Genomic DNA, 23,980 nt, shown 5'->3' with positions numbered 1-23,980 from the left:
CATCCTTACCAAAATTCTCCCTAGCTTCTTGGCCTGAACCAAAAATTTAGAATGAGGCTCCAGGCTCCAGGTAATCAATATTGATTTTGAGCAGATAAAGGTCCCCTGCTCACTCTAAAGTGGGCAGCTTGGTAGTGTAATTACAGTGAACAGTCAAGCTGGTAACTTGAGCAACACTTTTAAAGAAGACAGCGTATTTCCAATTCCTCCCATCCGTGGGAGCGGCCTAATATTACAGCCATAGGATAACGCTGATGGTTTTTTGTTAGTATGCATTTTTATGGACAAAAATTTCGTAAGTAATATCAAGTGTGATGGTTCTATGAATGTTCACTCCCATGCATTCCTGCGATTGACTTTCTGCTTTTCTACTAACACCTCGAACTCACATCCTCCTCTCCTGAAACCTAACCAGAAAATTCCTTACTGAAAGAGATGATGGTGTTGACCTTAATCTGGAGAATGAAGATACTTCAGGGCTTAGTCTGAAAAGACGAGGTAGACAGTGACATTCAAATGTGCCTCAATTGACACAAACCTTTAATTTAAAAAAGTTAAAAATAAGAAAAGCACAAGCTTGACATTTCTCAGGTTTAGAAAAAAAGACAGCCTGCATGAGGTGTGGACCAGATTGTCCGGAAGATCTGAAAGGAAATGAACAATAATAACGATAATGCTTTGCCAAAGGATGTCCTTTGAAATATCTGCAGATTGCAACAAAGCGGTTCTTCTCATATGCGGGGTTGTCTGGGCTGTTTTGCACCATTATTTGCTTTGGAGATCCTTGTAATTACAAATTTAAGACTTAAAATCCTCAGTTCTTCTTTATATTTCTAAACTACCCCCATAGGTATATTTACTTCCTTCTTTTGTCGAGCTTAACCATTTCCAATTACCTCAGATTCTAAAGGGAAATGTGATGGTGAAATTCCTGCACTTGTAATGACATTTATTAATCTAGTTCTGGTGAGAAGTGTTGAATGTCTTGCCTTCCCAAATCATACATTTTAATTCCAAACACACCTCCAAAGAAAATTGACATTGTTTAATTAAAATGAAGGTGCACATTAATAAGAAAGGATATCATTTTGTTATTTATATATAATTTTATTTTGTTAAAAAAATGAACAGAGACTGGTAAGTTCCGTAATTGCCCTCCACAGTGAAGGAATAAGTGTAGGAGAGAAGAAAAGCACAGTAAGACACATATGTTAGTAAAACACTCCTTAATACTACACAAGCTGTAGAAAATGCTACTTTGCATTTGGTCCTCAACACGGCTAACTGCAAGCCATTGAGTAAAAAGTGCACCTTTTAAACTAATTCCTTGGTCAGAAGACAGAGCCACATCTAGACACCTCCTCATTAATATGCTATAATGGTCAAGTAAGAGATTAATAGCAAAGTCACCTGCTAAAGCAACCAGGAACCTGTTGATTAACAATAAGCCTCCAAAAATAAGATACCAGATTGCAAAGCAAAATCAAGTCTCAGGGCAACAAGTGCTTCTGTAATTTATTCCTTCTTTATATGAGGGCATAAAGCTCCCTTTATAAACGTGTTTTCCAGGCCCTGCTGTGAGCTGTAGGTGTGAGCTTTTCAGCTGATTTATTAATTTTAGTTTCAATCAACGAGTCACCTGCAGACACAAAAATGTAGGCCTCACCACAGAAAATACAATTTAAGAGAAAAAAAAAAAAGAAAAAGAAAAAAGGGGCTTTAATTCAAAAAACTCTGCCAGCATTTTTTTTTTTTAGATGAACACTGGAACGTCTATTCTTTGAGATTGAAAATAATTCCCAGCAACATAATTTAAAAAAAATCAAAATTAAACATTTTTGTCATACTTCGAAAGTCCGTCTTAGACCTGGGAAGAGTAACATGAGGCTGCCAAAGCAATCAGTTCCTCTTGTCAGTAGGGGTACATTCTCCCCAAAGAATCGAATGAACAACAAGTCCCCTGAGCAAAATGTGCAAAAAATTCTCAATTAGTTGTCTTTATTTAGTGAACACTATGGGGTCCTCAACCACACTATAGAATTATGGCAAGAAAGCGGAGCTCTTCACTAGCTTATTAGCATTCTCAGAGGGTTGGAGTGCTGCTGATAGCAGGTTGTTGCCTCCAAGAGCTGTTGGTGGGACCCCTACACTCCCAGGCTTTGTCCTTTTGTCCTTCCAAGCCAGCAGGAAGTACTGCCCTATGTTCAGGGCATTCTGGGATACCTTCATTCCATTCACAGTTTGCATTACCGACAGGGCCCAAGCCTTTGTTATTGACTATGACCATCACTGTTGCAGGTTTAAATGAAAAGCAAAAGCAAGCCGTATGTATCAGTTAATTCTAAATGCAGGTTTAGGAAGTAGCCCCTTCCAAATGAACATCCTTGTGGGGCTGGAGTGGCCTTACACGGCCAGAGCCCCAGAGGAGATCCATGTCCCGGGTTATAATCTGGCTTCTTTCCTTCATCCCGAAATTAGGTGAAGCGGGGGACTAGAAGTGGGAGCGGGTTAGTGACTATTTCAGACTGACTCCTCGGTGGATACACTTTTACAGCACTCCCTTACCTATTGATTTCCTCCCCACACCCACTACCCACTCACCCCTAAACCCTCCTGTCCCAGAAAAAAAAGAAAACAAGAAAGATGAAAACTGAAAACAAAAAAAAAAAAGAACTGGCAGCAAGCATTAGAAATGCCTTTTCTAAAGAAGAGGGTATTTGCTGCTTTAGGGAAAACACTATCATTGACTAAATTAATAAGTTGTCTTATCAACTGCCATAAGCCTCGGAGTCTAATTAATTTAGTACTGATCAATAGTCCTGAATGAGGCATTGATTTCTGCCTGCTCGAAAGGGCTGCAGCTGAAATCACTTTGTACGACACACATACACACACACACACACACACACACACACACAGGCATCCAAAGCTTATGCGTTATCACATTAAGATTTTATTTCACTCATTCTATATGAACATGAATTTCATGAAACCAACTGTAAGTGAGAAAATGGAATAAAATGCAACTCTGGGAGTAAGAACAGCTTTACTAGCAAGTGTGAACAGAGCTTGAGCACTCCATGCCAAAGTTCTGCTTCCTTAGAAAATGTCCTTTGAGTGAGATAAAACATTAACAAAGAAAAAAGAAAACTGCAGTGCTTTGCTTAAAATAGGTAGTAGATGCTTCAATTGGTCATGAGACATGCAAAGAGGGCTTGGGTTATTCCTTTGTCTCTTATTTCTAGAATGCTGATGATACTTTATTAAAAGTATTCTGATCTAAAGTAATAATAACAGTAATGCTATCTGGCCAAGGGCAGAAGCAGATGGTGAGCCTCTGATAAGAATGAAAACATGTGACAGATTTGTCTTCTACTGCTGGGGTTGGTGGGCTAGGGGTGGGGGCGGGGTGAGGAGCACTTCCCAATTCCAAAAAAAAAAAAAAAATCAATGACTATATTTGAACGGTATTAAGATGAAAATAATTCAAGCATTTGATTTTTAATTTTGTACTGACAAAATATGTATTCCCTTATAACATATATAAAAAAGCTCTAGGTTTGAATTAAGGTTGTCACATCCTTCTATGGCCCTCACAGTTTGCATTAGCGACAGGGCCCAAGCCTTTGAATTAAGGTTGAATTAAGGCTAATACCACACTACTCAGATCGTGGCGCCACTAAATAAGTACGGTTTGAATTAAGGTTGTCACATCCTTCTATGGCCCTCCCCGTGCGTTTGCTCTTGGCCCCTCCCTGTTTTTGCGGGTGGTTCATTTTCATTGTGCCCTCCAGCTGCCTGACACTCCTGAAAATCTTTGGACTGGTCACTGGGCAATTTTCCCCCCATTGCTAAATCATCACTTGAAATAAGAAGTACGGCCAAACTCTCCAAATATTTCAATAGATGATGCTTCAGTTTCGAACACAGGGAAACAAGATAACGAAGGAGCTTGCTTATCACAGAACCGATTTTCTACTCAATAAACATCACCAAAGGAAGAGAAAAGAGAAGAAAGAAAAGGAAGAGAAGAGGCTGAAACACGGGGAACTGCCTTCTTTCATAGGGTCCGAGAACTCCCCAAAATAATCAAAACAGAATTCACATTCTTTTCTGTGCATTCATTTAATATAAATTGGCTTTTTGAAACTTTCAATTACATATATATGTATTTGAATATACATAAATATATATATGTTATATATATATATGCCATATATATATATTTATATATATAGTTTTTCAAAGTCCCAGGAAAGTCCTCCCCTTAATCTCTTTGGGGCCTCCATGAGTTTCCATAGCACTTTACAAAAGATCTTTAGTGAGGAAAGGATTGGACAAACTTTCCTTATATGTGTGGCCCACACCATTAATTGCCCCATCTCCTTTAGTAAGGCCTTATTCCTATGTAAATACCCTTGCATAATGTTACAGGCTATTGTTAGGCCAGCGCCAGTCAGTCGCCACTTATATGCATTTTTATTTCAATCCGCTGCTCAGAGAATGAAAAGATGTCTGGACTTAAGCTGTTTACCAACTGGGCCGAAGCTGCAGAGCGGCAAAACTGCAGAAAGCCCCAAGCAACTGCAGGAACAAGCTTTTACAATGCAAGCGGCCATTTTCAGTTGAGTTATTAACCCGCCCTGGAACTCTTCTAAGCTATGCCTTTTTTAAAGAACAAATGTGCTGAATCAAACATGAATGAGCCAGAACTATTAAGAGAGAAATCCCCTAAAGAACTATTGAACACAACATAGGTTTGTAATCATTTTGTCTCAGTTGCCTGCTACCAACATTACCAAGGATGAGAATGCTGGCTCAGTTGTGGGTTGGCTCGTAATTAAACAGTAGTGTGGTACAGTAAAAACACACATGCAAGCAACACACACCCAGAATCAGAAAACAGTGTGCAAGAGATGAGAGGACTGAGTTCATAGTTCACCGCCAAGACCTTATCTTAATTTGGTCACTAAAACACAGTAATCCCTGCCGGGAGCATTGGAAAAGATGCTTCTGAATCCAAGTGTCGCTCCCTCCACGCTCCATGGCCTCCTACATTCTTAGATTGAAAAAATAAAATAATTTTTACTTTACAGTTGTAAAGATCCAGGGGAATGAGACACCACGAAAATAAAGGAGCAGAATTCTACCAAAGGGAGCTGGCTTTTTTTCTGTGCAAAATGTGCTGCAGGCGAGGAACACCGTACTTATTTAGTGGCACCACGATCTGAGTAGTGTGGTATTAGCCTAAAGAAACTCTTGACTGTTTGCATGCTTATTAGAATCCAATGAGTGCTTAATAAGTGCATATATCTGACAGAGGAAATATCTCATTGCATAGTTAGTGCTACAGGAAAGACACACACACACACACACACACACGCTGAGGAAAGCAGTCTTGAGTTAATTACCATCACAATGCAATAAAGTACAACAGTCATAGCTGAAAACCGTTTCTATTAAAGCTGCTAGACTCAACCTTGCCTCTGCAGGTCAGCCTCGGCACTGATAACCTTTCCAGCAGACAAATGCATGTAACATTGCCTCATCTAATTAAAAGCTCAGGGAGGTGTAGAAAAATACCAGCACATTGAATCCAAGCAAATGAGTGCTGCCTTCGGCTGATGAAGCTACCATATGCTGCCGCTGTTTACTCTGGAAGGAAACTGAGTCACTTAACATTTCAATAGGTTAATCAATTGACAATTAAATGGAGAAATTGGTTAACTCTGAAAACAATTAACATGACACTCCATTAAGTACACTTTCTAATTGCCACAGCTGTGAGTGGAAATTAACGTGCATGTTAAAGCATCTAACTGGGGTGGCACTGTTTTTTGTGCTTGAGAGAACGGAATTAGCTGAAAACTCGGGTTTTATTTTATAGATTAGACAGTAGGAATTCTATCATCAACTGCAGTTTTAGCAGAGGGGAGCTATGTATATTTTTTCATTCTTTTAAGGACTCACTTCAAGTTGTTGAAATATTTAATTTGCAATAATTAATTAAAATAGCCTAAACCCCTCCTACCAAATTACCGGGTTGGCGAACAAAATGGGAAATCTCTCCCTTTGCCCATTTTGTGGACAGAATTACTTTGCAGGATCAGGTATATTTCAAGATTTCCTTTCTAATTAAACAACGCAATACGCAAGTCTTAAAGTAAGAATTTTAGCTGAACATTTCTGTGAATTGTTTCTGATTGTTGGCCTGCGTCCCTAGCCTTACTGTAAAATAGTAACAATAGTGTTTGTTAATGACAATTTTAAGTTGGATTTGGGTTTTTGCAGGCTGTTACACATGCTAGCAAGCAAGCAGGCAGTCATTAAGACAAAGAATATTTATTTAGAAAAGAGGTGATAATTTAAGTAAATCATAAATGTTTCTGATATATATTAAGTGCTAAATAAATATTTTTGAATGAGTGAAAATCTTTAAGAGCTGATTATAAAAATTATCTTATATAATCTTCCTCCTCCCCCACCACTTTTGGTAGCACAAAATGGACAGGATACACAAAAATGGATAGGAGAAATCCTACTTTGAGGGACTGATGGTCTGCCTGGCAGCAGAGTGGGAGAATGGCATTTAAGAAGAAGAAAGTCTGGGGCGCCTGGCTGGCTCAGTCGGTAGAGCATGCGACTCTTGATCTTGAGGTCCTGGGTTGGAGCCCCAAGTTGGGGGTAGAGCTTACTTAAACCAAAACAAAATAAGACAAAAAAGGAAGAAGGTAAAGGATGCAGCTGGTGCAGGAGGGGAACACTAAGAAGACTTAAAATGTTCTGGTTTGGGCATCTGGTTACATGGTGAGGTGGTTAATCAAAATAGAAATAAAGAAGAAAGGTGAGATGGGGTAGGAATAATAGATAATGAATTTAACGTAGAACACGTTGAATTCAAAGTGTTGTAAAATACACAGATGTCAACTGGACAGTTGGATCGATCGAAACTCATGGACTAGAGATATTAGGAGTCGTCAGAATACATGTAGTTGCTAATAACATGGGAGTGGATGAGATTTCACTTCCATTTATTCTACAGAAAAGAAGAACAGAAAAGGGCTGAGGACAAGGCCCCGGGTGATACCAGCATGCTGGGGTGGACAGAGGGAAGAATCAGCAAAGGAGGCTGAAAAGTCGGAGGAAAAGGAGAACAGAGAGTGGTCCTGGAAGTCAAGGGAAGAGAGAACGACTCATACTCAAGAGGTCTAGTCAAGTGAGGGCAATTTGAAATACTGGTGTCTTCCTGCCAGTTGTTTGGTTGGCGTGAGGAAGGCCTGAGTCAGAGCACAGTCCCCACGAGGAGTTAATGGGAGGTGAGGTAGGAGAGATGTGGACTGCAGGCTAATCTGAGAAGCTGTGTTGTGGGGACAGAAAAGGCAGTGGCTTGAGGACTGGAGGATGTGAGGGCAGATTTGTTTGTTTTTATCTAAGTTTGGAAATGTCCATGGATTGGGCTATATTTGAAGGATCCAGAATCGAAGATGAGGAGATTCCAGACACCTGGCTTCTTTTTACATGTGTATTTTTTTTTTTTTTTTTTTTTAGTCCAGGAGGTTTAAAGAGAAAAAAGTGGTTTGGAATTATTGCCAAGAGGGCTGGAAGAGGGGTGTGACTAAAGATGGAGGGGAAGGATTACCACAGAGGCTACCTGGAATTGGACACAATATCTTGTGGTCATACTCATTCACTCCACAGTGGGTTTTTCTCTAGGGGGGAAGCCTTCATTCATATATTTATTCATTCATCCAACAAATATTAATGAATGCTTGCCATGTGCCAGGCACTGTTCTAGGCCAGCCAGATACAGCGATGAAGAAGACAGACAAGGTTTCTGCTCTCAAGGAACTAGAGAGTTCCTGGAAAGGATTCTATTTTGAATATGGTAGCTTCAATCCCAGGAGGTGACCTTCGAGCCTTTTTTTCAAAGATGGGAAAGACCCAGATGTCAAGGATCTTGGTGGAAGAACATTCTGGGAGTTAGGGGAACGGAGGGTTCCTTGAGGTTGGAGAACGTGTGTCCATATGTTCTTCATCAAGTCTTACCATTGTAACACCCATGTGAAGTGGATTTTATGCTGCCTTGAATTCATCTTGAGTTACTCGTATTTGTATATCACCCTTTTGGATAATGCTGCTTATAGAACAGACACTTAAAACACTGTTTTCCCTTCCTTAATCAGTGAGAAAAATCAATGTTATGACATACAAATTTGGTATTTTGTTGGCTTGCTCTTGGGATCTTTGAGTGATCATGAGATTTCTCATGATGGGTAAAGACATCCATGCTGTTGACACACAGTTTACCTGTCCTGTGAGATCCCTTTCTTTTATGGGGATAGCTCCAGATTTGTAACTGGACACCAGACTGCCCAGGAAAACAGCAACCTTTCCCGGTCTCTCTTAGAACTACACATGGCTATATGACTAGCTTTTGGAAAATGGGATATGAAGGGAACAGTGTGTGTAACCTATAAGAAGTGATATTAAAGGAAGAGGGGCCCCTTCTCCCCTTTTTCCCTCCACTGCTTTTCTCCATCCAGTTGTTTAGAAGGTAGATGTGATGGCTGAGTTGTCATCTTGGATTATGTAGTCAAAGCCACACTTGAGGGTTAGTAGAGTGGAAAATGAGAACAGTCTAGATTGCAGATGACCAAGGAACTGCCACACCAGCCTTGAATTATTTGCACATTGACTGACATGAAAAAGAAATAAACTTATATCTTGTATAAGATATAAGTGGTCATAACACATGGACAAATTTTTATCCTAACTATTCATTCAATCCTACCCTTTCCTATCATATCCTACCCTATCCTAACCTGTGTTCAAAGGACATACATAGCAAGTGTCTATTAAACAACCATTGTTTTTTGATTTAAAAAAATTGATTTATATTGGGGTGCCTGGCTGGCTCAGTCAGTAAAGCATGCAACTCTTAATCTCAGGGTCGTGAGTTCAAGCCCCATGTTGGGCATAGAGCTTACTTTAAAAAATTGATTTCGCATTGTTTAAAGTTTTATTAAGATATAATTGGCATATAAAATTGTATATATTGAAGGTTTACAACTTGATATATTTTTTTAAGATTTTATTTTTAAGTAATCTATACACGCAATATGGGGCTCAAACTTACAACCCCGAGATCAAGAGTCACGCGCTCTATGTTCTACTGACTGATCCAGCCAGGTGCCCCTACAACTTGATGTTTTGACAATGCATACACTGTAAGAGATCACTGCAATCAAGCTAATTAACATATTCATCACCTCTATATAGGACAGGTATCCCCCACTTTTCAAATATTCTCCACTTCATTTTTAGGAAATATCTGCATTAGTACCTATTTTTGCTAACCAAAAGAAATTCAAAGAGGATTTTTGCTTTTATGAAAAAAAGTGAAAATAGCACTCAATGTTTTTGCAGGGAGACCTTAGAGGGGCAGTTCACACCCCAAGCAGCAAGACTGGCCCCATCAAGCTCCTTCTCTGGGACCTACACTCAGCATCTCAGCATCAGGCTGCCATAACTTTGAACAGTGTCTATGAACATCTGTGCTTTATCTCAATTTATTTTGTGCATCCATTAGCAAAATGTGTTCTAAGGTATCAGAAAAGCCCTGAGAGAGTTCAGCTTTTTTTTTTTTTTAATATGAATTACTGGTAATTGCTTCTTTGTTTTATGCCATTTCAGCTTACAAAAGCTTTCCTAGGAAAGCTCTACTTTCATATAGAGGGGGAAACCTGCACCATATCATTTTGTTTGTGTGTGTGTGTATGTGTGGTGAAGCAACTACTGTTTTTTGAGTTGTCAGATTGTGTGACAAATTTCCTTGACATAATAGTCTAGAAATAAACTGGCTATGAGTGATTAGGTAAATTTTAACCACACGAAAATCCCTATATAATGATTGGCATTCTATAAAACAAAGCTATTTCCATTTCCCAGTGGATGGCCATAATAAGCCACTTGTATTTTATACGTAGACACTGCTGTGGCATATCTGTGCCCATTTTCCTTATCATCCATACTTTGCCCACGTAAACATATGAAAATTCCTACCTCTGTTAACTTTTCTTATTGGATTGAGTCATCAAAAACATGCATTTTGCTGTATGTCCATGTCAACAAGCATTGAGAAGAGATAAGATTTTTGTTATTTTTTTGTAGCAATATCCATTGACTCCGTGGGTTTCAGACCCATTTTATGGGCCTCCCTAGAATTGCTTGGCCTATGTGCCTCCTGGGCATTCCTCTGCTTGTTCAGTATGCAGCCTGGCTACCACCACTGTTACTCTCATTGCCTTGTCTTCTAAAACTGCCGGAAGTTCTAAACCTTTCTCAGTTCTGACCTGACCTCTCCCACTTCTGGTCCAGCGGGAGTCATAGCAGCTCCAGCAACCAGACCTCACCTTGACTATACTCACAGAGACTCTGGTTTCTTCCATCACTTTTGGACCCAGATGCATCACCACATCCTGGGGTATGGGATTTGGCTTTATAGGCAGATAGTCATGGGAGCCGCTTAACAAGGAGTGTATTGGTCCCATAGCGCCAACTTCAACCAGTGAGAGAGATCAGGAATAGCAGAGAGTTCCATGCTCCCTGTCTGGAAGATGTCCCCAATCACTAAATGACTGGCTGGGTTTTCTTATGATGTTGTGGTCAATTCACAGTGGATCATGTTTTACCTGCTTTTCTTTCTTCTCTGCCTCACTTTTCCTTTTCCCTCACTTTTAATACCCTGGAGTTTTGCCTCCCAATAAAGCCTTACATCATAACATTTGCCTTAGGACTGGTTTGAGGGAAACCAATATGCCAGAAATGTGATGGAGTTGCCAATGAATGGTGGCATCATCATTGAGATTTCAGCCCATCTTTTCAGTAGAGAATGGGGCATAGGAAGGAAAGGGGAGGATAGTGAGGACCACTGCTAGCCTGTATAAAAATTATTCTATGGATTTAAAAAAAAAGTGACTCTTTTGGGTGTATGTACTGCATGGGCACATGGCTTATTCAGAATTCGGGCTGGATTTGAGCCCTCATGTGTCCCCTCAGCAAGATGCCCTTGTGCAATCAACAGCCCATATGCATAAATATAGTTGAGCATAGTAGAAGTATTGCACAACTTAGAAAGGAGTAAATTCAGAGAACTCAGGTTTTCCAAACACTTCTAGGGGCGCCTGGGTGGCTCAGTCAGTTAAGAGTCTGCCTTTGGCTCAGGTCATGATTCCAGGGTCCTGGGATCCAGTCCCATATTGGGCTCCCTGCTCAGTGGGAAGTCTGTTTCTCCCTCTGCCTGCCATTCCCCTGCTTGTGCTCTCTCTCTCTCTGACAAATAATAAAATAAAATAAAATAAATAATAAAGCACTTCTAAATGTGCTTCATTGATGTGGTTATATCCAGTCCTAAAGAAAAAATAAATTTCACTCTTACTGTTTACAGTCCCTGATGATAGCTAATCTTACTCAAGAAAGAGCTTAAATGGTTCTTTTTCTAAGAAGGTGGGTAGAAGAGAGATGAATTGGGCTGAGTCACAACTAACCACTTCAATTCACATTTAAAATTGGTGTTTAAAATGTGCCCAGCGGGACGCCTGGATGGCTCACTGGATTGGGCTCAGTGGATTGGTCATCATCTGGGGTCTTGGGATCTAGCTTCAGGTTGGGCTCCCTGCTCAGTGGGGAGCCTGCTTCTCTCTCTCCCTCTGTGATCTCTCTTGCTCTCGCTCTCTCAAATAAATAAATAAATAATAAATAAATAAATAAAACCTTTATAAAAAAATAAATAAAATGTGCCTGACATCATCTTACATGTGGTACTACAGTGAGGAATCAACACAATTATGCATATATTTTCTGTGTCTTCTAACAAAGCAAGATTGAATGGCAGAGAAAATGGATGATTGAGTTTGTCCAGGACGGGGGATTCTTTTCCCTCTTTTCTTTTTCTTTCTTCCTTTTCCTTTTTTTTTTTTTTTTAAGATTTTATTTTTAAGCAAGGTCTACACCCAATGTGGAGCTGGAACTCACAACCCCAAGATCAGGAGTCACACTCTAGCGCCAGAGCTAGCCAGGTGCTCCTCCCTCTTTTTCTTTAGCTTCTTTAATCTTACCTATCACTCAAGTCTTCAATATTGTTCTTTTTTTATTTAAGATTTTATTTATTTATTTGACGGAGAGAGACAGTGAGAGAGGGAACACAAGCAGAGGGAGCTGGAGAGGGAGAAGCAGGCTCCCTGCTGAGCAGGGAGCCTGATGGGGGCTCGATTCCAGGACTCTGGGATCATGACCTGACCTGAAGGCAGATGCTTAATGACTGAGCCACCCAGGCGCCCCAAGTCTTCAATATTGTTCTATCCCTCAACTTCCCACCACTCCGGGAGCACTTAGATTTCCTGCTTCTTCCTTGCTGATACATCAAAATCCCAAAGAAATGGAAAAACAATAGCTATTTCCTTTAATTTATCTGCTACGGACAACCTCACCCACCTTTCAAAATCTTGGGATATTCAGAGCCCTGCAGATGACAGATGGGGCTCCAGATACTTGGTGGAATGGTAGGAGAGAAGAGAGGAAGGGAGAGAAAGGAGCCTTGCATGTGTCCTTGGTGGGGGGGCGGTGCACAGACCAGCTGGAGACCCCCTCAGTACACATCCTCTGGTAGAAAGGCCTCCTCAGGCTCCCTCAGGTCAGGAAATGTTTATTCGTTGCTTACCATGTACCAGGCCATGTGCTGAAAAGTGAGTAAGAGTTTCTGCCCTTGATGAGCTTATGGTCTAGAAGAGAAGTTGAAAACATGACAGATAATTTCAATCTAATGAAGGAACTGCTATGGTAAAAGTATGTAGACTGTGCTCTGGGGCAGGGATGGTTCATCCCACCTTAGGGATTATGGAAGGCTCTTTTGAGTCTGTCTTTCAGGGACTAGATACAACCTGGCTCTCTATAGAATCTACCTCTCTGGCTTTATCCCTCATCAGGTTCTAACTAGTTCTCCTCGATTTACTATGTCATCCTTCACACCCAACTCTCACTAATTTTCTAACACTGCATGTTTACACAGCTAGACTTTCAGTCTGGATGTTCTCCCATTTATAAATCTGGAAGACCTCTACTCATCCTTTAATACCCACCTCAGAAGTCACTTCTGTGAAGCTTTCCCTGAAGCTCCTAGGCAGAGTTGCCTCCTTCCTCTTTTCGGCTCCTAGCCCACTATTTCTACTTCTGTATTTACCACAGTGTACACCTAAGATAATATTTACCACAGTTTTTCTGTGTAAATATCTGTTTTCCCCATTACACTGTGAGCTCTTAGGGCAGAAGTCATTCATCTTTGTTTCCCCAGGGATTAACATCTCCAATGGCCCTTAGCTCTGTAACTTAATATTTGATGGCTGAATGATTATTTTTTAATATACTATGGAAACACCGATGATGGAGTTGTTCACTGTGCTATTCACACTGAATAAAACATTTGAGGCATCATGTTAACATAGTAAATAGGCCTCTGTGACATGTGAGATTTGAGCCCTGGCTTAGAAGACGCCTGCCACTGGGTCCTGGGTGGCTCAGCTGGTTAAGCGTCTGCCTTTGGCTCAGGTCATGATCCCAGAGTCCTGGGATCGAGTCCCGCATTGGGCTCCTTGCTCAGTGGGGAGCCTGCTTCTCCCTCTGCCTCTCCCCCAGCTTGTGCTCTCTCTCTCTGTCAAATAAATAAATAAAATCTTAAAAAAAAAAAAAAAAAAGAAGACACCGGCCAGAATCTCAGGTCTCTTGTTTGTTTGGCTACCATCTCAATGTGTGTCATGGATTGTTGAGTGCTTGATAGATGACTGAGTCAGGAGAATTTGCTTTGATTAAGGTTTTATTTAGGTTAATTGTTCATTTATTAATCAGATATTTATTCAGTACCTAGTATGTTACTGAAAGCTATTCTAGATGCTTGAAGATACAGTGATCAATCATAACATATATGGCCGAAGAGTCTATGGAGAACACAATAGGACAGTGGTTTTCAGAGTGTGCTCCTTAGGTCAATGGTATCAACATCACTTGGGAACTTACTAGGAATGCACATTCTTGGACTCTGAGACCTACTTTCAGACCTACTGAATCAGAAACTCAGGCCACGGGAGTGGGGTGAGTGGTGGGAGCTAGCAGTCTTGTTTAATAAGTCCTGTCCTTGATTCTGATGCTAAGAACCAATGGCTGAGTCTAGTCCAAGCCCACACTAGAGAGGCCACCTCTGTCCATAGCTTCTAATGGGTCTGCAGATGTGCCCTTCCAACAGTGCTCTGCCTTGGGAAATGAGCATGTGTGAACAGCATCAATACTGGTCATGCCCTTGGCTTCTGGTTGGACTCAGTCAATGGGAAGCAGAGGAGAAGAGTTAGAACAGTGTATTTATAATCCTGGCTTCTTCCCTATGATGTGGTCCCAGGCTAACTGTGTCCCTCAAGTCAAAGCAACTGTTCCTCCTAAAGATATCTCTTCTGCAGCTTTTTCTAGCCTCTGGTAAATTGGTTTTGTGAATAAGCCCTCCACAAACTATCTTGAGTTTCTTTTCTGTTCTCTATCAGGACTCCACCACTCACCTCACCAAGTCAGCTCTGATCTTCTGCAGACCAGAACCCACCTCTCCATTTGACACAGTGGATACAGTGCCTACAGACATAATTTTAGGGGCGCATGAAAATGTTTAAAGTTTTTTTAAATCAGAAAAAAATTTGATGTAATCCAGGATGGATTCTATTTTTCCTTATATTGATGTAGTTGCAAAATTGAATTTTAAACCTTTTTTTTTTTTTTTTAGTGGAGGAAGAGTCCCACAAAGACCCACGAATGTCATAATGTGGCTCTGCTGCATTGTCTTGCTAACTGATTTTCTTACCTTCATATTATCTACCCCCAAGTCCTCTATTCCACCCACAAAACACTGTAAACACACGTGCACTTGTGCACATGTATGCATGCGTGCACACACACATATGCTTACAGATACATACATACATATATATATATTTTTAAAGATTTTATTTATTTATTTGACAGCAAAAGAGGGTACAGGCAGGGGGAGCAGCAGAGGGAGAGGGAGAAGCAGGCTCCCCGCTGAGCCGGGAATCCGATGGGGGGCTCGATCCCAGGACCCTGAGATCATGACCTGAGCTGAAGGCAGATGCTTAACCGACAGAGCCACCCAGGTGCCCCGACAAATACATATATTTACCCTTCCGCATTCATTCTCTACTTTTCTCCATTTTCTCCATTCCTTGTCTGGGAGGGAGGTGGAGGCTGACCTCTGCGAACTACATTATTCAGGCTTCCTTGCTGGGCGGCTTCTCTTTAGGAACTATGAATGGGAGGCATCTGTGGAAGATCACAGGGCCAGAGGAAGGAGAAGTTCTGGGGTTTACTCTCCTGGCACTCTCTCTGCCGCCATTGGGTGGCAGTGGCTCTACCTAAGGCCACAGCTTCTGCTGCTGAGCCCTCTCCTACACTACAGTTCTTCCCACACCCCCTCAGCCACTCCTGCTCTTGCACCTTCAGCTCTAGGACAAGCTCTTCCCTTGTGCAGCCCGGGGGCTCCTCACCATCCCTTGTCGGTTTCCCTTAACCCTTGGTTAATAGCCTCTGTAGATAGTTTCTTCATTAACATGCATATCTATTTTTAACTGATAGTCGAGACCCATAGCAAGCTTTGATTTGTTCATTTAACACGATATCACAAACATTTCCTGAGATGTCTGCAACATCTTCATAAGGACCACTTTATGGCAACACGATATTCTACCTTAAGATGTACAAGAATCTCTTGATATATCTCCTTTGCTCTCTTTCTGCTTGACTCATTTTTCCTTATTTCCTTTATTTCTTTCCTTATTCCCATTATAGACAGACAAATATTCTCAAGGTGCAGATTTTTACTGGGTCTAAACTTTTACTCCATTCATGTTCTTTTTCTCTAGATTCTGATACTATCTGTCTTCTAGCCACAATTTCTACCCCTTCTGAATTTTTCTGTAGGCAAAAAGTTTTACTCCCTCCCCTTGGAATGTATTTACACTCAGCTGTCAACAGACATTTGTTTAAACTATTCCCTCCACTTGAAATATTCTCTTTTTCACTGTTTTTCAAATGTCAGTTTTCCTTCCTACTTAAGTTAAAGATGGCCTTCTCTCTTTTGAACTAACCTATTCACATGATTTGTTTGGTAATTAACGGTTTTTATGGTTATTTTGAAATGTAATTAAAATCTTTTAAGTTATTTAACTTTAAATATAGTACTATCTTTTCTTCTCCAACTTGATTATTAATTTCTTGATGACAGGAATTATTTTCTTGGATCACTTTATGTCTCCTGTAGGGACTTTCTTGCAATACTTGCTTAATGACCAAGTACTGATTGGAAACATATTGGCATCCCATGTATAAGAGATTGACTTTCAGAATCTGAGATAGGTTTAAGTGTGACTAAAGTTGAGTTCTCGACCCATTTCTCTGACTACAAACTGTAACTTTATCACCTGGTGCTCAGATGTCCAGTATTGTTTAAGGAGGTTATTGTTCTTATGTGTTGTGAGGAGGGGAAATGCCTTAAAAGTGTTTACATCTCTAAGCCAAAGTGGAACACGTGCATGAGAAAGAAGGGCCCCCATGGTGTAGATACAGAAGGCAGGGTCATGGGGCACCTGGGTGGCTCGGTCAGTTGAACCTCTAACTCTTGGTTTCAGCCCAGCTCATGATCTCATGGGTCGTGGGATCGATCCCCACGTGGGGCTCTGCTCTCAGTAGGGAGTCTCCTTAAGGATTCTCTCTCCCTCTCCTTCTGCCCCTGCCCCTCCCCCTCCCTAAAATAAAGAAACCTTTAAAAAAAATAGAAATGATAGAAGGAAGAGTCATGGTAGTAATACTGGTGGTGGTAGTAACTCAGCTTCTGATTAGTAGTAATAGAGATCCTAAGTCATCCTGTAGCATCTTGCATGTTTTTTGCATCATGGCAAGTATCACCTCCAAATATATTCATTCGGGTATTTGCAATAGTAATAAAACCTTCCCTACCCCAACAAAGATATATGCTACATGAGAGTGAGGACTTTTTTTTGTTCTTGTATTCTACACTGTATTCCCAGTCCTAGAAAAAGGCTGGCATGGAGTAGGCACTCAAAAAACATTTGTGGAATAAATAAATGAATGAATGAATGAATGAATGAATATTTGTTAGTATTCTACAGTTTTCCAGATGGTGCTATAAGTGCTTTGCATTACATGTCACTTAAGTCTTACAACACCCTATGACATAGGTACTATCCCTTTTTACAGAGGAGAAAACGGAGGCTCAAAGAAGGTAAAGGCTTCCCATGGTCAGAAATCTAGTAACGGGGGAGGTGGGACTTAAATTCAGGCAGTCTGAAGCCTTAGCTACTGTGTTTTAAATTTTATTCGGTAAAATACTGGGAAATAACAACAACTAGCATTTGCTAAAACATATGAATTATTGTCACATTTATTTCCTCTTTTGATAGCATTCAATGATCCAAGCTAATACTATTATTCCTACTTTACAGATAGGAATACTGAGAAATGATTTGTCAAAGGTCACAGTGCCATTAAGTGGCAGCCCTGGGAATTAAACTCAGATCTTCTGAGTTCAAACCCCATCTCTCTCCCACCCCCTACTCCTGCCATCCACCATGCTGCAGCTTAACTGTGGCCAGAGACCCCAATTTATGGCTTTAGACATACGTGAAAACGGATTCTATTTAATTAGTCACTAATAAAGCCATTGTATTAGTAGCCATAAATAAATAATTTTAATATTCATTAGTTTCATTTTAGTAGTTACTAAGTTGTTACTAATAAAAAATTACACAGAAGTTCTAAGTTTGGAGGCACAGCCCCCAAGCATTTACCTTAGGGGAATAGGACAACAACAAAATTGTCACTGGTGACTTTCAGGAAGACTGCACAATCATTCATTCAGGAATGCTCTGTGGTATGCGTGTGATTCATACATCAAAAAAGAGGTACGTGGAGATCATACTTATCATTGTTACACTCACCTATCTCCTCTTAGATACTGAGTCCTACTGGGTGATGGCCAGTGGCTCCCACTTGTATTTTCTTGACAAGGTAAGAAAAATTATAAACAGGATTCTGAAAATTAGGGCTCATTGCATGAATGTAAAGAAAAGAAAGGAGTAGCAGTAAAGGTCACTGAGGCTGGAGAGATCAAAAGGCTCCAGGAGTCAATGAAGGATGGCAGGGGATGGGATCGAGAGGCACTTGGAACAAAGTGCTGGAGGGTGGTCCGTGGCAGGGGCAAGAGGGGAAGCGTGGCCAGAAAAGATGGCACAAACTTCTCAACTTTGAAGGTGGAGGAGGATGGTGAGGGTTGATTTGGAAGTGAATTAAGGAACATGTCAAGCTTCTCTTCAGGGTGATGGATGAAGAAGCATGCTCCACTTGTGGAAGGTAAGAAAGGAACGTTGTCACTTAATGTCCAGGTAAGATGGTGGAGTAACTGCTCGTTATTAAAGTGGAAAATACAGAATAATTCACTCTATGAGAGAAGATCTGAAGAATAGCTTGAAAATGACTTGGAAATCCTAAGGCTGGGAACTGAATATGAATTAACATTAAGTAGAAAGATACTGTACTTTAACATAGTAAGGAGGTATTGCTATTGTCTACTCAAAAGTGTTACTTTTCTTTAAGCTTTTATAGTTCATACTGTGCACTGGCCAATTTAACGTTCAGAAATCTGCAGAGATTTCTCTCTTTTTTTGTTTTTTGAGATTTCTCTTTTCTATAAGCATGTCTAACGTTTATTTTTCATGCCACTCACTTGGAATTTATCACACTTAAGAATTTTCATGATAGTTTCATTTCGTATGCGTACACGCATGTAATCTCACCAGCTAGGTGAATATGTTTATTCCTAGGAACCCGTCTTCATGAGTACCTACCAGGTGCTTTTTCCTAGAGCCACAGGGCTTAGTTTGGGGCCTGACAGAGTTGTTACTCAATTGCTGGATGATAATTTTAATTTTGACTTAAGCTGTTGTTTTCTTCATAGCCAGCAAAAGTTGCAGTAAAAGCCAAGTGGTAGTACAATTTATGGAAACCTGTGAAGTGCAGTTCATTCACATTTTTACTTCTTGATGAAATGCGATGAATGTCTCTTTAAGTGAGAAATTTGATAAAGACTGGGTTTGGAGGAAGCATCTCCTCCCCCAAGGAGTGGGCTTCCTTTCAGAGGAGACCCCCTTAGATAGCTGCCAAGGTTGCTAAGGCAAATCTTTGCATATACAAATTTGGGTGAATGTGTTGACAGGATGTCAGATTTGTGTAGCTAATGCAGCTTCAGCATGAATATTGAGCTTTATGCCACTCCATTGATGCCCAAATGAACCTGTAGGTGCCTATTTGTGCCTGAGGCTATTGGGGTAGAAAATAGAAGCCATTGTGAAAACCTGATCAAGGTCCACAGCCTACCCTTGACCAGTAGTAATTGGTTTCCAACAACAACTGAAGAGTAAATTCAAAGAGATCTGAATGACAGAGCACTGATATCTTTCCATCGAATAGTCTGTAATTTCACATTGCAGTTATTTTGCCTCATAGACTTACCCAGAGTGTTTTAGGAATCTTCACCGTGGGATGGATCCATAAGGAGTTGCATAACAAAGAATTTATCGAATCAGCTGATTCGGAGGGACTAAGTCTTTTGTATTACAAATGACCTAAAATATTATTTAGTTCATGAAACATATAAATCTCAGTGGGGACAATGGTAAATGTGACAGTTCTATTTTTTTTTTAATAAAAGTTCTCTCCGAAATTATATTTCAAGGTCCTGGAAATTTTTAGATAGATCACAATAAAGTGCAAACAACTTATAAAAAGCCTTCCTTTTAACTTCATAATGTTCTACTCCCTGTCCTTGTGTTACCTAGTACTTCCACTAGTGAGCATTTCTGCATACCTATACAACAATAATTAATGTGATCATTGATCATAATAATTTTGTCAGTGTAAGACCTTGCTAATTATCAAAGAAAGATCATTAGGACACAATCTAGTTTTATTTGATTTATGCTTTTCGGTATCATTTTATAAGAATTGACACTCTGTTAGAAAACCATGAGTTAGATTATTTGATTAAGCAGAATACTTTATCTTCCAATCATTTGGATAATATAACTGATTTTCTTTGCTTTTGTAGAGCACATAGTATATTAGATACCTGGAGAAGATCATTTTTTAAAACAATTTCCTTGTCTTATACAACAAAATTATGTTTCACAAAAATTATAAAATGAAACAAATAGTAATAATGTCCAGAAAGGAAATGTAGACACTGAATATTTTCTTTCATCACACTTTGTATTTATAGTTGTGCAAGAAAGGAAAAGTGACTGTAAATAAAATAGAGATTAAAATACAAAAATGAAAAAAAAAAGGATTATTTATTTATTTATTATAATTTTTTAAAAAGTTTTTCTTTAAGTATAATCTCTACACCCAACGTGGGGCTTGAACTCACATCCCTGAGATCAAGAGTTGGATGTTCCTCTTACTGAGCCAGCCAGCCCCACCTGGGTTAATAGTTTGTTTATTTATAAAGATTTTATGTATTTATTTGAGACAGAGAGAGAGCTCGAGCTGGGGTGGAGCAGAGGCAGAGGGACACGGAGAGGGAGAGGGAGAGGGAGAGGGAGAAGCAGGCTCCTTGCCGAGCAAGGAGCCGCCATGCGGGGCTCAATCCCAGGACCCCAGCATTATGACCTGAGCTGAGGGTGGACGCTCACCCAACGGAGCCACCTAGGCGCCCCTGGATTAATAGTTTTAAAACACATTAGTGCATTTTTTGACAAAGGAGGAAATATTACACCTACATATTTTTCTGGCACAATAACAAACATGTGAAGCAGAGCCTGTGGGTCCAGGGCAGTTTTCCAAATTAACTTTCATGTAGCTTGCAATGATTTTAAGGCCTAAGAGATAAAAATGTGCTAACTTGAAACATACACTTAATATTATTAAAATTTAACAGTAACTGCAGAAATTGTTTAGAACTTAGACAAACAGGATTTTTGCAGAGAGGAGTATTTGATGCCTGACATTGTTTGGAATGGTCAGCGCATGATGATACTAAAAGGCAGATTAGAGTTTAGCTGGTTTTAATATTGGGCTTCCACTGTCTTAGTACTGGTACAGGGCTGGGCCACTGTTCTCACCCCTCCACGTCCCCCCCCACCCCCCCACCCCCTGCCCTTGGCCACCACCACTTTGCTTCGTAAACTTGTATTTCTATTTTCTCCTGGCATACTTTGGAGTGTAGCTTTCAGAAATAATCTTTTTCAGCGTGTTTCTTTTTTCTGCCATGCCTCCTCTCAGTATATCAGAAATCTTACTTTTGTTTAGTATTTCTGAATTATTGTCACTCAGAACGCTGTATACTGTTTGATGAGACCTAGACCTATAGATAAACACTGACTTGTATTTAGCGTGTATTTGTACATTAATTTAAAAGGAATAATGCCTTTTTTTTTTAATAAGAAAGAAAGAGATTAAATAAAAGAATGTGGAAACATTCCCAACAATTTTGTATGTGTGTGTGTTTGGATTTGCAATCCATAGAAACCAACTTATCACATCTTATCTCTTTCATGGAGGCACAAAGTAAGAATCCTTCACAGGAGAGCTCTCTTCCTCTCATCTCTTCATCCTAGTATATGAGTATGCAAGGATATTTTTTCATATATTTATCAAGTTTTTTTTCCCTAGCTAGTACCCCAAACAGTGCCCAGGCAGCATTATACTATGCGTGAGTCTGTTTTTATTTGACACTATTGTATTTTTCCCCTCTCTAAAATTAATTCCTCTACACAGAGTGTCTGAATGGGGTTTTTATCAATTAGCTTTCACTAAGAAAATCTTTTCCTGTCTAATATAGAATAATGATTTTTTTCATTTGTCAAGGGGGTTATTAATAAATGCCACCAGTGGGGTTAGAACATTCTCTGGTGTTTGCTTTAGGGGAACAAGGGGATTGTCGGAAATCCTAGCCAAACTGAACCATAATTAGAGAGAAAATGTTAGCAATTAGAACTATACATTAGGCTTTAATTTACTACCATGGAAAAGTCAAGGGTGGCATTTTTATTCCATTTTTAGGTGCAGCCAGATGGATTGCTCATTACAGGATAATTTCCACCGACCCTCTGCATTTCTCAGAGTAACAAAGCAGCTGAGAGCACTGTGTAGCCAGTGGCTCAGATTTGCTTTTATTTTTTGTGGGGGTGGTGAGTGGAAGGGGAGGTTGAGCAGTTATCAATTTCCTACGGTTATTGACATGATTGGGAATCTTTTTACATGTGGAATAATTTGAGGTCAAGAAAGCAACTGGAATAATTTTAGACCAAGAAAACAGAACACAAACACATTAATATAATTTACTTTTCTATCCTCGCCTAAATGCATCGTACTGCTGTGTCTTAACTATATCCACGTTAAAAAAAATTCCCCTTTTCAGTCTTTCTACCTTTAATTTTTCCTAATGACTAAAATAAACATTTTAAGTTATTGTTTAAAAAAAGTCTTCTCAAACCAGATCATATAGCTCAGTCTAATTCCAGTCTAATTGCTGCAAAGCTTCCAAGTGCACCGAATGCACCACTCTTGAAGATATGGGGTATCCATCATTTATTTTTCCTTTTTATCTCACACTCAAGTGGCATTTTCTTTTCCTTTTTTTAATAAAGATTTTATTTATTTATTTGAGAGAGAGACAGAGAGAGCATGAGCAGGTGGAAGGGGCAAAGGGAGAGGGAGAAGCAGGCTCCCCGCTGAGCAAGGAGCCCGATGCGGGGCTCGATCCCAGGACTCCAGGATCATGACCTGAGCCGAAGGCAGACGCTTAGCCAACTGAGCCACCCATGTGCCCCTCAAATGGCATTTTCTTATTAACTGTCCTATCCAGTTTTCTTTCCATCAACTGAATTTGGGGCCAAGATGTTAAGGACCATTTAAAAAAATGTATTTATTTTGAGGTTAACAATGTTGTCATGAGGACAAAACCTTCCACCTTCTAGTTACTTTTTATTACAATGAATTAAAATCAGCCACAGCTTCCTTTGCTTTTGAAAATATAGTTGAAGATACTTTAAAAAAAAAGATTTTATTTATTTATTTGGGTAGGGGGAGAGCATGAACGGGGGAGGAGGGGCAGAGGGACAAGCAGACTCTGTGCTGAGCAGGGAGCCCCATGTGGGGCTCAATCCCAGGACCCCAGATCATGACCTGAGCTGAAGGCAGACACTTAACCGACTGACCCACCCAGGCACTCTTCAGTTTTCTCTTTAAACTAAGGATCAGAAGAATGAGAAATACTTTCCCTACATTCTGTATTCTACCAGATTTCAGCTAGTTTTCCATGCTTTTTATGGAAAACAACCACACAAAAATCCCATACTTTTGTCAACTGAAAATTCTTCAGTTCTGTAGCAGTGTGACAGAAAGCATTTTTCTTCTCATAAAAATCCATGTTATGTAAACAAAACAAAACATTACTGAACTCTTGATTTTATTTTTTCCACATTTTAAAATTTAAATTCAATTAATTAATATATAGTGTATTATTAGTTTCAGAGGTGGAGTTCAGAGGTAGAGTTGTATATAACACGCAGTGCTCATTACATCCACCTGCTGTCCTTAATGTCCATCACCCAGTTACCCATGCCCACATCCACCTCCCCTCCAGCAACCCTCAGTTTGTTTCCTGTGTTTGAGTCTCTTGTGGTTTGTCTCCCTCTCTGATTTCATTTTGTATTATTTTCCCTCCTGTTTTTTTTCTTAAATCCCACATATGAGTGAAATCATATGATGATTGTCTTTCTCTGACTTATTTCGCTTAGCATAATACCCTCTAGTTCCATCCATGTCATTGCAAATGGTAAGACTTTTTTTTTTTTTT

This window comes from Leptonychotes weddellii, chromosome 9, assembly GCF_054177405.1.
Source record: "Leptonychotes weddellii isolate Sample4059 chromosome 9, ASM5417740v2, whole genome shotgun sequence".
Taxonomy (NCBI): domain Eukaryota; kingdom Metazoa; phylum Chordata; class Mammalia; order Carnivora; family Phocidae; genus Leptonychotes; species Leptonychotes weddellii.
This window is presented reverse-complemented; position numbering follows the sequence as displayed.